A 15,165-nucleotide genomic window follows, 5' to 3' on the forward strand; every position below is an offset into this window, starting at 1 on the left:
GAAAAATAGTTCATATATGAGAAATAAACATATGAATAAAAACCGAAAGTGGGTAAACTACCAGCCTCTCCCTCTGCATGGGCTGCAAACTTTCAGAGCTCTGGTGGCCCCTATCACAATACAAAAACTATGTCTGTTTCGGTTTTATACAAGTTGCACCCTGTTCACTTTCTAAATTTTCCTTTTGGGGTTGAAGTATTATGTCTTTTTGAGGTAACCCCGAAAAAAGTTAAGTAAAATTCTTTTCAGAACAGGAAGTAACTCAGCTCAGTTCCAATACTTCAGGTTTCTTTTGACTAAGTCCTAGGGTGCAGAGAGAGAGATTTTGCATAGGTTGAAAAAAAGGTTTAATAGTGATGTTTTGCTTATTTTAGAACACACAACTTAACATGCACAGGAGGGAATTACATTATAAAATGAGACAACTGCCCAGCCTGCACATGTCAACTAAAGGCCAGGCCCTCTTCCACCTATTAGGCACCTAAGTAGATTTAGGCATTTAACTTTCATCCTATTTCACCTTGCTTGGAACCCCAAAACACAGTTAGGTGAAGGGATCTTCCTCCTCTTCACTCCTTTTTGTGACTTGGGTTAAGGTAATGGTATGTTACAAAATAGACATGATAATGTTTGGTCCAAAGTGGACGGAGATACCTAACTGTAATGGGATCTGGCCCTAATTAACTAGGCATATTCTGTAGAGCTGCTACTTATACAATTACATGTATTACTACCTGTATCACCTGATTTCTTTCTGTTATAAGACTTTATTGTTAGTTGCTTATAACTTTATCAACCTTTAACCGCTCAGGTTAAAGTTTTGTACACTGTTTGTGTGTCTGCCTGTGGCTGAATTGCTTTAGAAAATGTCAGGGAAAAAACAAAAATAGTTTAGCCATTTCTGAGAATGTGGAAAGGAAAATCTTGTTCAGCTCTGCAAATTCTCAACACGTTCACTGAAATGCTTTTATGCCTCCATGCAATGAAGCAGACTTTAAATTTGACAGAGGATCCTCCTGGTCCACTAGAAGTACAGAAAGCCTGAAATCCCTGCCAACCCAGAAAAATGCCCTACATAGAAGTCCAGCTCAGTACTCAGACACCAGGCAGCTGACACAGTCTTTGATGATACTACCTTCTGCTGCATTCAAATGCTACTAAATTCTACTGCCTTTCTACCTTTCTGGAATTTAACCACCAATTAGAAAGCCAGGAAAGGTTGACATGGTGATTGGTTCACGGAATGATCTAAGCAGACCCAAGATCTGCTAAAATTAAAAACAAGTGGTGAAACTGCAAAGGCGTGTGGCCCTCCCAGGGACTGGGCATGAAACACTTGTTAGAAATACAAAACACCATGTCATGGGAGATTTCAACTCTCCCTCATGCTCAGAAGCTTACACCTTGCATTGGATCTCCTTGATGGCTCAGTGCAACAAAAATAGGTCCATGTTTTGTTACAAGGTGAAGTGTCCAAATTCAAGTGTGACATGTACCCGGACCAGGAAATGGAAGACTTGGAGATTCAATGGAGTTGGCCCCTGCAAGCTGGTTTCTGCAGTTTTTCAGGGTTGCCAACTTGGCTTGGCCCAGAAAGAAATTGGCCAGGCAGATCATGACCACTTAGTACAGGATTGAGAAGATGTACACAATTTTGGAAAACCAATTCCAGTATGGCAAAAAAGCTGCTGAAGGCAGCAAAGAATGGTTGCAGCTGGGAGCAGTTCAGGAAGGCATAGAAAAGTTTTCTCTACCTCCTCCTCCACCAAAAGAGCAGGGTGCTGCTAACAATGCTAGGTCTAAGTGGTGGACAGAAGTGCCCATGGCCAGGGCCCCATGCAGCATCCACCAGTGGAAGTCACCAGTTCTCTTAGCAATGGGTAGCTTGTACAGTGCGCACCAGGCCAGGTGGGCTTGCTTTGATATTGCTGCCACTAGGAGCTGCCTCCAAGTCATATAATGGTGGGCAGCAAGGACAAGGACATCCAGTGTACAGTGTACAGGGGGAAGAGATTGATGTTGTATATCTTGATGTGTACAGGGGGAAGAGATTGATGTTGTATATCTTGACTTCAAAAAAACCTTCAATCTGGTATCCCATGATCACCTCTTGGCAAAACTGGCTAACTGTGCCCTTGGCCTCACCACGATCCGCTGGCTGGGGAATTGGGTGCGTGGTAGGACCCAGAGGGTGGTGGTTGATTGAAGTCAATCGTCATGGTGCCCTGTGACCAGTGGGGTCCCTCAAGGCTCTGTCCTTGGGCCTACACTATTCAACATCTTCATTAATGATGTGGACATTGGTATCAGAAGCGGACTGGCCAAGTTCACCGACAACACCAAACTCTGGGGTAAAGTGTCCACACCTGAGAACAGGGGGGTGATCCAGGCAGATCTTGACAGGCTCAGGAAATGGGTGGATGAGAACCTGATGGTGTTTAACACTGAAAAATGCAAGGTTCTCCACCTTGGGAGGAAAAACCTGCAGCATCCTTGTAGGCTCGGCAGTGCTATGCTGGCTAGCACTATGGGCAAGATAGACTTGGGGGTGTCAAACTTTGTGAAAACAGTTTGTGTATATTTCAATTGTACTGGTGTATGCTTGTACAGAATAGGGGCCAGGATACACCAGAGCACCATGTCCAAGGTGACAAAAAGGCAGCCTCCCTTGTAGAATACCTAACATCGAATATGTGGTAGGTGAGAACGAGGGTGCTTTATCTCAGACTTGGCATGGTAGGGGGTGTCCGGAGAGATCACGGCTGCTCCTAGAACCCCGCCCCATTAAAATGATCTTTGTCACCATTGACTTTATTTGCCAAACAGGTCAGAAGAAACCTGGATTGGTTTGAAGTGCACTCACATGAATCAATTCCATTTATCAAGGCCAAACAAACTGCTATGTTGCATCACAAGAAGAACGCCTCAGATGGAAACTTGAAGGAACTGAGGAAGATGAGTATTGTCCAATAAATCTCAAGACACTGTGCCAGTGATTACTGGCTGTGATTGAAGAAATTCAATGCATATTTGACACTGGAAACATCAGAAGCATGTATGATAGAATCAAGAAGGTGACAGGTCCAACCGCAAATTTAGTTTCATTAGAGACGCTATCAGGAGAAGTCATAACAGAAAGCAACTGATGAAAAAATGGGTAGAATACTCTATTGAATTCTATCCAAGGGAAAGTAATGTCACTGACATATCCCTTAACTTTATTGAGAGTCTCTCTGTCCTTGAAGAGCTTGATGATATTCCAACAGTTCAGGACTTAAGTAAGGCCATAGACAATCTGACCATTGACAAGGCCCCTGGAAAAGTCTGTGTTGCCATAGAAGTGATCAAGTGTGGGAAACCTGTGCTTCTTCCCCACGCATACAAACTTCTTATTCATTGATGGACAATAGGGGTAGTGCCACAAGATATGTGAGATGTCAATATAGTCATTCTGTACAAGAATGAAGGATGAAGGAGAGTGCAATAACTGCAACAACTATTGTAGCATTTCACTACTAAGCATTGTTGGATAGAACATCACTCAGGTGGTGCTTGGAAGACTTCAGAGCCTTGCTGACCCTTTTTATCTTGAGTCACAGCATAGCTTCAGAGGTAGTAGCTCAACAATAGATATGACCTTCTCACTCCAACGAATCCAAGAAGAATATATGGGAGAAAGGAAACCCCTTTATATCACAGGGGCATTACTAACAGGTCCAGAGAGGTCTTGCTCCCCCTTTATGTGGCGCTGGTCAGGTCACAGCTGGAGTACTGTGTCCAGTTCTGGGTGCCACACTTCAAGAAGGACGTGGAGAACCTGGAGAGAGTCCAGAGGAGGGCCACTCATATGGTTGAGGGCCTCCGTGGCCAGCCATATGAGGAGAGGCTGAGGAACCTGAATGTCTTCAGTCTCCGCAAGAGGAGACTGAGGGGGGATCTTGTGGCTGCCTACAACCTTATCAGGGGCCACCAGCAGGGACTTGGGGAAAGTCTGTTCACCAGGGCCCCCCTTGGAGTCACCAGGAACAATGGCCACAAGCTGAGGGAGGAGAGGTTTAGGTTAGATATTAGGAAGAACTACTTCACTGTAAGGGTGGCCAGAGCCTGGAATAGGCCTCCCAGAGAGGTGGTGCTCTCACCTTCTCTGGAAATCTTCAAGAAGAGACTGGATAGGCACCTGGCTGGGGTCTTATGACCCCTGCCACCCCCAGTGCTCCTTCCTGCCCATGGCAGGGGGTTGGACTAGATGATCTGTCTAGGTCCCTTCTGACTCACTGCTTCTATGATCACCTTCATTACCTTGACCAAAGCCTTTGCCCATGTTGTAAAGTACTTGATCACTGCTTGAGTATTGGTGACAAAATGCCTCATACTAATTCGGCTATTAATTGGTCCTAGCAAGTAAAACTTTCTCCATGTGTCTTCTATATTAAGGTAATCTGTCTGGTCAGCAGAAGATTTCTAGGATACGTCTCAGTGCAGGATACCTTGCACCCCACTCTTTCTTGTGATGTCTTGTTGATAAGGGAGGAGAATAAAGGATTTTAGGGCATGAGGCTAACTGCATGAATGATCCTTGGCCATACCTTAATATAGCGAAGGCTCTGCTTACCCCTATACCCTCTCCCGATCCACCAGGTAGTAACTCATTGTCCATATAACATCCAAAAAAAATCTGCATGATCCTTTTCTTAGGCTCTACCTTTAATATAAATCAAAACAAACTTAGTCCTGGATAATCCTCACCAGGAAACAAACTTAATCCTGGTTAATCCTCACCAGGACTCTGAAAGGTAACGTCTTTGATTCACCTGTTTTACTAGCCTATGTGCAGATATCTGAGCTTTATCCTTGCTTTATTTTCTGGGAGGATTCCCAGCTCCTTCAGTTCAATGGAAATAATGAACAAAACAAAAATCTCTGTCTGTATATCTCAGTATTTATGGTATTTCTGTCTTTACCCTTCTCACAGGGCTATCTGACTCGAGTGTCAGATTTCATTCTGGTTGCTTTGTCACAGATATGTCTCTGTTTGTGGCAAATCTGCACCTAGCTTCAGGCAGAACTGTTACTTGTTCTTCCTTGCCTCTTTGTACTTTGTGCTCCTTCACTGTCAGGGTGGAGAACTTCCAGTTCCTGTCTCTGCCCCTAAGTCTGCTCCGGGTCCTTCTTTATATTGGAGCTTGCCTTCCTTCCCCCTCCTCTGCAGAAACACCTGGAGAAGGAAGATTCCTCTGTAGCTGTATGTAGCCTAGGCAATGGGACAACTTAAGGCAAACACATTCAAACCCTGGTTTCTTCCTCTCTGTTCCAGGGATTCCTTCTCTTTCTTTACACATGCTAGCAGAAAAGGTCTCCTCAAATTATTGGAAAAGGCTGGCTGTCTAGTAAAATGCTTCAACATAATCATAGATTTCATAGACATTAGGGCTGGAAGGGACCTCACAAGATCATCGAGTCCAGCCCCCTGCCCCAGAGGCAGGAAGTCAGCTGGGGTCAAAGGATCCCAGCAAGATAAACATCCAAATTTCTCTTGAAGGTGTTCAAAGTAGGTGCTTGAACTACCTCCAATGGCAGGCTATTCCAGACCTTGGGGGCTCAGACAGTAAAGCAGTTTTTCCTTATGTCCAGCCTGAAATGGTTTTGGAGGGGTTTATAACCATTCGACCTCGTCATCCCTTGGGGCACACTGGTGAACAGACGTTCCCCAGGATCCTGGTGAAGACCCCTGATAAACTTATAGGTGGCCATCAGATTGCCCCTTGTCCAGGTGATAGGTCATCTGGTCATTAAAGGAAATGAGATTGGTCAGGCAAGACCTACCCACAACAAACCCATACTGGCTATCCCTCAGGATGTTGCCATCGGCCAGTATGTTAAGAATGGCCTCTTTGATAATCTTTTCTAAGACCTTCCCTGGGATACAGGTCAGGCTAATGGGCCTGTAGTTTGCCAGATCCACTTTCCTCCCTTTCTTGAAGATAGGCACCACATTGGCCTTCTTCCAATTTTTGGGCACTTCACCAAAGCACCAGGAGTTCTCAAAGATCCGTACCAGGGGCTGAGCTAGGATGCTAGCCAGCTCCTTGAGTACCCTGGGGTATAGACTATCAGGGCCGGCTGACTTGAAGGTGTCCAGCCTCTCAAGGTGTTCCTTCACAAGGTCAGCATTGATGGAGTGCAAGGAATCTCCCTCACCTGGGCCTCCCTGTCCCATTATGGGCAGGGGCATCTCAGGGGGCTGGTGAAAGACCGATGCAAAGTACCCATTTAGTAGGTTGGAGTTTCCTGGGCTTTGGTTGTCAGTTGTCTCATCTGGTTTAGCAGGGGTCCAATGTTGCCCTTGCTTTTCCTCCAGCTCCTCACATATCTAAAAAATGACTTTTTATTACCCTTGATACTAGTAGCCAGTTGGAGTTCCATCCCAGCCTTTCCTGGCTCGCTCCCTGGAGGTCCAGACCAGTGCAGAATATTCCTCCTTGGAGGTGGATCTCATCCTCCATCCTTTGTAGGTCTTTCTTTTTAGGTGCAGGAGGTCCGCTAGTTCCTTACTGAGCCAAGGGGGCTGCTGTGTCCTTTTCCTGCCTTTCCTCCAAGATGGAATAGCCTTAGCTTGTGCATCTAGGATCGCTCCTTTGAGGAGCAACCACTCATCTTAAACTCCCCTCTCCTTGGGGTTGTGGTCGGGCCTCACCTACAAGCCTCCTGAGCTTGTCAAAGTCAGCTTTCCTGAAGTCAAGGATTTCTGTATTGCTAATTGACTTGCCAGCTTTACAGCGGATGGTGAAGGTGATCAGCTTGTGGTTGCTATCACCCAGCTTCCTTTCGATCGTTTGGTCGCTGATTAGGTCGTCCCCAGTTGCCAATACCAGGTCGAGCAGTGCTTTACCTCTCGTTGGCCCATAGACTTCTTGTATTAGAGCTCATCCATGCATGAGAGGAAGCTTTGTGACCGCTCGGATTTGGCCAAAAGTTTTTCCCATGAGATGTCTGGGTAGTTGAAGTCTCCCATGACAACCATGGACCTGGAGCATGCGGCCTCAGCCAACTCCCTGGCCAAGCTCTTCATTTTGGGTGGGAGGTCTGTAGTAGACTCCCACCATTGTGTCTCCTGTACAGTGTTCCCCACGGATTTTAACCCAGAGGGCCTCCAGTCGTCCACCCTGGTTTCTAAAATCGGTTTGCAGGGATGTGCTACATAGAGAGCTACACCTCCACCCCTTCTGTCCACTTGATCTCTATTGTACAGGGTGCATGACTGTGTTCCAGTCATATGTAGAGTCCCACCAGGTCTCTGTTATCCCTATGAAATCATAATTTTTTCTGTTAAGCAGGAGGACAAGTTCCTTCTGTTCATTCCCCAAGCTCCTGGCATTTGTGTACAGGCATGCACGTGTCCCCTTGGGGGCCCCTGCCTTGCCCACAGGTTGTTCCAGGGCTGGGGAAGGGGTGGGCTCCCTTAAGTGCCTTGGCCTGCTGGCTTTGCAAGGGTTGGTCAGTGGGCCTGCAGTGGCAGTAGTCCCCGCATCCCCCGGTGGGCTTAGTTTAAAGCCTGGTGGAGCAGGTCAGCTACTCTGGCAGAGAAGAGCCTCCTCCCCAGCGGAGAGAGGTGGAGGCCATCTCTTCCCAGCAGCTCACTGCCTCTCTCACCAAAGAGCAGACTGTGGTCATGGAAGCTGAAGCCTTCCCAATGACACCAGTGTCACAGGTTTTGGTTCACTTCCTGGATCCTCTCCCTCCTCAGCCCATAGCCCAAAACTGGGAGGATCAAGGAAAACACCACCTGCACCCCCAAGCCCTTAAGCTCTGCTCCCAAATCCCTGTAGTGTTTCATGACCTGGCTGGGAGGATTTTGAGCCATGTAATTTGTGCCCACATGGATAAGGTAGTGGTAGTGGTCATTGGGCATACGGTAGTGGTCATTGGGCCAGAGGAGCTCAGGGATCCTCTCTGCAATGTGTTGGATACAGGCTCCCAGGAAGCAGCAGACTTCCTGGGCTAACGGGTCGGGGCAGTGGATTGTGCCCTCAGGATGGAGTCTCCCACGACAAACACTTTGCGTTTAGTCTTGGGGAGAGCAGGGGTGGTAGCTACAGTTAAGCCTGTCTTGCCTGCAGGAGCTGGCAGCTTGGCAGGCTCTGCTTGTGCTGCAAGAGGTTCATACCTTTTGCAAAGGTCCAGTGGGGCGGGGACCTTGTTGCAGTGGGCCTTGTGGCCCTTGACCACCTTGGTCCATCCCCTGGGCTGGACAGGATGGGAGGTCCTGGAGTCCTCCCTTGTCCTGGAGGGTCATTGTGGTCTAGCCTCCACCTCCTGGGGGAGAAGGGCCTGGCAGTAGGTGTCTATCTCATGCTCACCATCCCTGATGGCAAGCAGTCCCTGGACTGCAGCCTGGAGCAACTCCAGCTGGCGCGCCAGAGACCCCAAAAGGGAGCAGATCTCACAAAGGGAGGTGGCCATACTCCTGGACCCCAAAACCTGAAAAAGTGACAGGAATCCCCTGCAGCCGAGAGCCAGGGGCTCCATCTGCTTGGAGCCCAGAACAATGGGCGCCGTCTGGATGGAGGCCTCTAAGGAGCCAGAGGGGGTGGCCGCAGATCCTGAAGGGACCCTCAGGTTGCAGCACATGCCCATCCACAGCATGCTGCTGGTAGGCTCACTGTGGCTGGGACTGCCTTTCCTAGGGTGCATAGGCAGGGCCACAGGCGCTCCCACTTATCCTCATGGGCAAACTCCGTGCTAACTCACGCACTGGGCAGACAAGTGTGCCTGTTTGCATGGCCTGTTTGTGCAGCTCCCTGGGGGACTGAGTGAAGTAGAGGCCAGGGTGAGGTGAGACTGTCCTCAGCCCCACTCAGCCACATCCTCCCTGCTGCCTTGGGTTAACCCCTTCCCACCATGGGCCCCACTTACCTCTGGCTGTGCTGGGGGTCAGCAGGGTACTCCGCAGCTGCTGGGGGTCCCTGGGGGGCTTTGAGGAGTAGGGGGCACAGTGGGCTTGCACCCGCACATCTTGTGCCACTCCCGGAGCGTGTCTGGGTTTTTATTTTTTGTTGGCAGGCTCTTTTAAACTGTGCACATGCGCCATGGGCTGGCCGCTGGAACCACATTGATCCCGGGCCAGGGGGGACCCCACATGGGACCTAGGGGATCTTGTCCCACTGGAGAGGGACTGGTAGGTACCCTCTCCCCTTCACCTACTCTTTCCCTAAGGGGCTGGGCCAAGTAGGGGCCAGGGCAGGGCAAGACCCTCCTTGGCCCCACTCAGCCGCCTCCTCCCTGCTGTCTGGGGTTAACCCCTTCCCAACACAGGCCCTGCTTACCTCTGGCTGTGCTGGGGGTCAGCAGGGTGCTCTGTGGCTGCTGGGGGTCACTGGGGGGCTTTGGGGAGCGGGGGCACCGTGGGCTTGCACCCACACATCTCATGCTGCTCCTGGAGCCTGTCTTTAATCTGCTCTTTCCATGATAGAATGCAGGGAATAATCAGCTATGATGGATCAATGTCTGAGGCTTTTAAGATTCATAGTGGAGTCAAGCAGGCCTATGTCTATGCATGAGCCCTGTTCTGGATTTTCTATTCTCTTCTTCTGATGTACACTTTTGGGATTATCACCAAAGGAATTCATCAGTATACCTGCTCAGATGGAAAATTATTCAACCTCACATGCCTCAAAGTGAAGACTAAAGTGTGGAAAGTTTTGATTTCTCAGCTGCTGTTTGCTGCTGCTATGCTGATAGCCCACAGACAGAGTGACTTCCAGAGCTTTATCAGTCGCTTCATTCATGCCTGCCAAGAATTTTGTCTTACAATGAGCATCAAAAAGACCAGTATTATGGACAGAACATTGATTTACCACCAGTGATCACCGTGGCAGAGTGCTTCTCCAGGGGTGTCTGTGAAGCCTCTAGAGTCCCTGCAGCCCTCACTTTCTGGGCAATCACCCCTTCAGTCACCCGCCACATCTTGGTTTTTATTATTATTATTATAAGGGAGGTTGCTCCCGGGTTTCCCAAATTACTCTCAAGTGACCAGGTGATTTGTGGTCCATGACTCATGGGCTAATTGCATGGCTTCATTCCTCCCCTACACCATGCCCTCTTTCATTTATCCCCTTCTCTGGGTTTCCTGGACCCTTGCTGGTCCCACAGTCTCAGCCCCTCACTAAGCTCTCAGACCCTTGCTGGTCTCACACTCTCAGCCTCTCAGTCTAGGCTCTGGGCCCCTCCCTGGATCACTAGTGTGAGGGCGCGGCGGCTAGGGGCGGCCGTGAGCTCCCTAGCGCCGCCTGCCGTCACGTTAGGGTGACGTAGCACCCTCAGAATCTCGCCCGCCACGACTTTGATGTTAAGATATATAATGTGGAGGCTGCCAGTTTCCCTAATGGACGGTCTAGTTGTTTGTCCCTATTCCAGACGGGTATTTGATAAGCGTCCTGCCTTAAGGGCAATGCGTGCCTCCAAGCCTCCCCCTTAGCACGCCCCAAGCCTCGCAGCTATTCCGGGGGACGCTTGTATGGTCCCTCGCCCCTCGGGTGCCCTTGTTCTCACTCTCGGGCACCGGGGCTCTTCGCCCACCTGGCGCCTCCTTGGGTCGGGCCCCAATCTCTGGCCCGTTCCCCATGCCCTGGGCCTATCACGCTGGCGCCCAGCTACTTGCTGACGCCTCCCGGGTCGGCTCCACCAGCGCCGCTCACTACCGGCCCCCCTGGGCCGGGTTCTAGCCGGCGCCTGGCTAATCGCCGACTCTGCCTGAGTCTGGAGCACTCTCACCGCCCGAGCCTCGGCGCCCTTGGGCCAGCTCACTCTCGCCGCCCTAGCCTCGGCGCCTTCGGGCCGGCTTACTCCCACCGCCCTAGCCTCGGCGCCTTCGGGCCGGCTTACTCCCGCCGCCCTAGCCTCGGCGCCTTCGGGCCGGCTTACTCCCTCTGCCCGGATCTCGGCTCTATCGCCGCCCTAGCCTCGGCGCCCTCGGGCCGGCTCACTCTCGCCGCCCTAGCCTCGGCGCCCTCGGGCCGGGTTCTAGCCTGAGCTGCCTCGGCGCCTTCGGGCCGGCTCTCTCTCGCCGCCCTAGCCTCGGCGCCCTCGGGCCGGCTCTCTCTCGCCGCCCTAGCCTCGGCGCCCTCGGGCCGGCTCTCTCTCGCCGCCCTAGCCTCGGCGCCTTCGGGCCGGCTCTCTCTCGCCGCCCTAGCCTCGGCGCCCTCGGGCCGGCTCTCTCTCGCCGCCCTAGTCTCGGCGCCCTCGGGCTGGCTCTCTCTCACCGCCCTAGTCTCGGCGCCCTCGGGCCGGCTCTCTCTCGCCTGGTGCGCTAGCCTTAGCTCTATCGCCGCCCTACCTTCGGCGCCCTTGGGTCGGCGCTATCGCCGCCCGAGTCTCGGCGCCCTCGGGTGGCTAGCTAGGCCTGGCTATTCGGCCCCTCTCTGGGGCCTTGCCCCTAAGGGGGCCGCTACCGCGCTACCTGCGCGTTGCCCCTTTGGGCTTCCCCCCCTCCGGGGCCGCTACCACGCGCCTCGTTCCCTGTCTCTGCCCCGCTCTCGGGCCTTGCCCTCTCGGGGCTGACTCCGCGCCCCCGGCGCCCTGTCTCTGCCCCGCTCCGGGGCCTTGCCCTCTCGGGGCTGACTCCGCGCCCCCGGCGCCCTGTCTCTGCCCCGCTCCGGGGCCTTGCCCTCTCGGGGCTAACTTCCGCGCCTCATTGCGCTCTGTCCCTGCCCCGCTCCGGGGCTAAACACCGCCCTTATGGGTTGGGGTCAGTAACCCCGCACACCGCGCCTCCCTGGCACACAATAATGCCCAGCAGCACCGACACTAGTGCCCCTGGCACTGTGCCTCAACTGGGCACTGGGAACCCCCAAGCGGTTGGGGAGCTCCCCTGAGGCCTCCTCGCTCCCCTACAGCCTCACCCGGTCCTCCGGTGAACTGTAACTTAATACTCAAGCCCTCTGGCTATAACATAAGCAAAGGCTCCACACGCCTAATAACTCCAAGCCCCACCAGGGCCGCAATCCTACCTCGAGTCAGGGTGATGCTGTTCCCTGCATCATTGCAGCCGGTTAGCGCGATGAAATAGCAGCCACTAACCCAGGCCGCTCAGCTCAGCCGCAGAGCTCCTGCTCCTGCGGCAGCCAAAAGGGAACTGTGTGTCTCAGGCTCTGGCCTGCGCTGGTTATAAAGGCCAGGCCCTGCCCCCTTCTGGTCATGTGACCACCTGGTTGCCCTGGCAACCAGGCACCTGGGCTGCCTAGGTGATTGACAGCCCGGCCAATCACCCTCACAATCACGGAGCCCCACTGTGACTCCGTGACAACTAGGAACCTTCTACTTCTCTTAGTTTCTCTCCAAACCACCAGACTGCTTCAGCTGTCCTCTCTGTGGTGGTCCTCCAGAGCTGCAGTCCTCCTGCTGAGGTGGTGTTGTCTCAGAAGGCTCCAGATGTTACTGCTGGCTTCTCTCAGGGCCTGGGCTTATACCTGCTTTAAGCCCAGCCCTCCTCCTGAGTCAGATGACTTCCTCTGTGAACAGTTACACCAGAACAGGAGATACCTTGAGGCGTGGGAGATCTCTGCCCTGGTTGAGCTCCCTATTAGTTGGGACACTGAGGAGCATCGTGTGGCCTGCTCACAGGGTACTTCCCTTGACTTTCCTGCCATGCCTTGATCTTAAATAAAAGAAAGGTCCTGAAATGGTGATGATAATCCCTGTGGGCATGCTCACTTTGTCGGTGCTCTTGGGGCTCCTCCTCCCCTACACCCTGTCCACTCGCCGATCAAAGTCTGGCTGTTGTTGATGGTGCTGTCCCAGGTTTACACAGCCCAATGCCTCTGATCCTCTGTAGGCTTTGGTGCTGTGTGATAGGGGCAATGCCCCGAGAGAAAACTTACCCCAAAAGGGAGAGCTCCTGAGCTGGCAGAATGCTGCCAAGGACCAGAAGTCTGGTGGGAGTGAAACTGCAGCAGGGAAAAATGCTGTGGCAGCAAAAGACAAAAAAAAAAAAAGAATAACGAGTCCAGGAAGAGCTGGGATTGGCTCTAGCTCTGGCATGGATCCGGTTTATGGCGCCGTGCCAGTGCTGATTTGCTACCTGGCCCCATAAGGAAAGGATAAATGCTCTGACAGAATCAGACCAGGAGAGACTGGAAGTGAGGCTTCCAGTGGGGCCAGAAGAGCCCCAAGGAGGAGGGAGCTCCAGAAAGGAGCAGTGGTGGCTGCTGCAAGCAAGGGCGCCTGGAGATGAGACAAGCCCGAGAGGGCTAAGGTACTTATCTGAAGCAGAGTCGTGGATTCTGGATGGCTCCAGACCTGATTGAACCACCAGGGATCCTGCAAAGGAAAAGAGAGCCAGGAGTCCAGACCACAGTGGATACACAGCCAGGAAAAGTAGAGACAGAAATAAGGTAACCTAGGGATAGCAAGGACTATAAGTCAATTTCACTACAGTCTGGAGCCCAGGCCAAGTAAAGTCCATGTCCTATTTATTTTAAAGTGAAAAGACCAAGACAAAATTACCATTGTGGCTCGCTGTAGTGGTAGGCAGAAGAACAGCTTAAGGTTGGTGTAAGGTGGGGTGTAGGGGAGGTGGAGCCCCAAATCAGGAAACCAGACAAGCAGAGTCAAGGAGGGTCGCAGGGAAGGCGAGACATAACCTCTTACTTCTGATAACAAACTTATTTTCCATCAAAGATGTGGCAAGTGAGAACCCCCAAAGGCCTTCCAAGATTAATAATTCAACGTCAAGCTATCCAGTTCCCAAAGAGATGCCAAGACCCGAAAGGTCCATAGGAACCAAACGTAGTAGCGAACACCATGGGAAGTTACATGGTGCCAGGCAGCTAACAAGCAGAATAATATCTCCTTAAATGAGGCTACCCCTGGGAGAAGGTATTCTCTTAGGAAAAAGCTGTAGAGCAGTAGGCTGCATCAGGGCAGGCATCTGGGCAGCCTAGAGGCAGATAAGCAGTGGCCAGCTGTGAGATTAGTTCCAGGCCTTAGAATTTGATTAGTTTCAGGCCTTGGAATTTGCTCTCGATCATCCTCAGTTCATGAAGCCTTATTTGAGTTGCATTATCATCCTCATTTGCGAGGCTTCCAAAATTCACATTATCTGTAATTAATTTGTGGGTTCTCTTAAATCAATACAGTTCCTAATTAATTCACAGGCTGTCTTAAATAAATAATGTCCATATTTAATTTGCTGGTTCTCTTAAATAAATACAGTTCTGTGGAAGAAATCAAACTTCGCATTGTGGCTGACTCAGAACGGACAGAGCCAGCTTTTCTTTATTTAAGGCTATACTGTGATCACAGGGAGAATTCCATACAGCAAGGGGAATCACCCACTTGTCTGTGTCAAAGCAATTCTCAGACTGGCTAAGTTTACAAGCGTATTTATACTTAAGACAGAGAAAGAGAGAAAAAAATACGACCTTGGAGAAACAAAACAATAGTAAATTATATAGAAATTTAGGAAGTTTATGTAAACAAACTATCTATGCACAGGCAATATATCAAGATAACCTAACGATAACCCAAGGCATGCAGGATTTCTTATCTCAGAATGTTTAACTGAAATAAGCAGTATCAGCACTTCTGGTCTTTGTCTGTTTTTCTAGTCAAGTAGGCCAATTACTCTTACAGTTCAAAATGAATTCATAATTGGTATCAATCAAGTCCCTGCCCTTAATTAATTCCTGGGGATTCAGCTGTCCCTGCTTCAATTAATTTCCTTGCTCAAATCAAACAGTCTGGTCTTATTTCCTTCCAGGCGTGGGATTCATTACCCTCCTCAAATGGTCTGCAGTTCACCAAATTAACATTGACCCCTCTTTAAAGAACAATAAAACTCAAAGGAATGACAGCATCTTTGTCATCCCCATGTATTGGGCACAGCAGCTGTTGCGTTCATGTGCGCTCTGTTTTACTGTCTGTGTGTTGGGGTCCACAAAGGGCTCTTCTCTGGGCCATTCTGGATTGCCAGGTGGCTGGATACCCCTCTGGGCTCTGAGACTGGGGAATCGGCTCAGTTCCTTACCGCTCTCAGTGTTGTGGAGTTCAATGCAGCCATGGTACTCTGCTCCCCCTTGCTGCTTGCCTCCACTCATGTTTTTCTAGCCAGATCTGGGCATGGGTCTGTGATGTTATGTCCTGAGCACCCCCGTAGCCACAGAAAACAGG

This window comes from Crocodylus siamensis, chromosome 14, assembly GCF_052110815.1.
Source record: "Crocodylus siamensis isolate JL-2025a chromosome 14, ASM5211081v1, whole genome shotgun sequence".
Taxonomy (NCBI): Eukaryota; Metazoa; Chordata; order Crocodylia; family Crocodylidae; genus Crocodylus; species Crocodylus siamensis.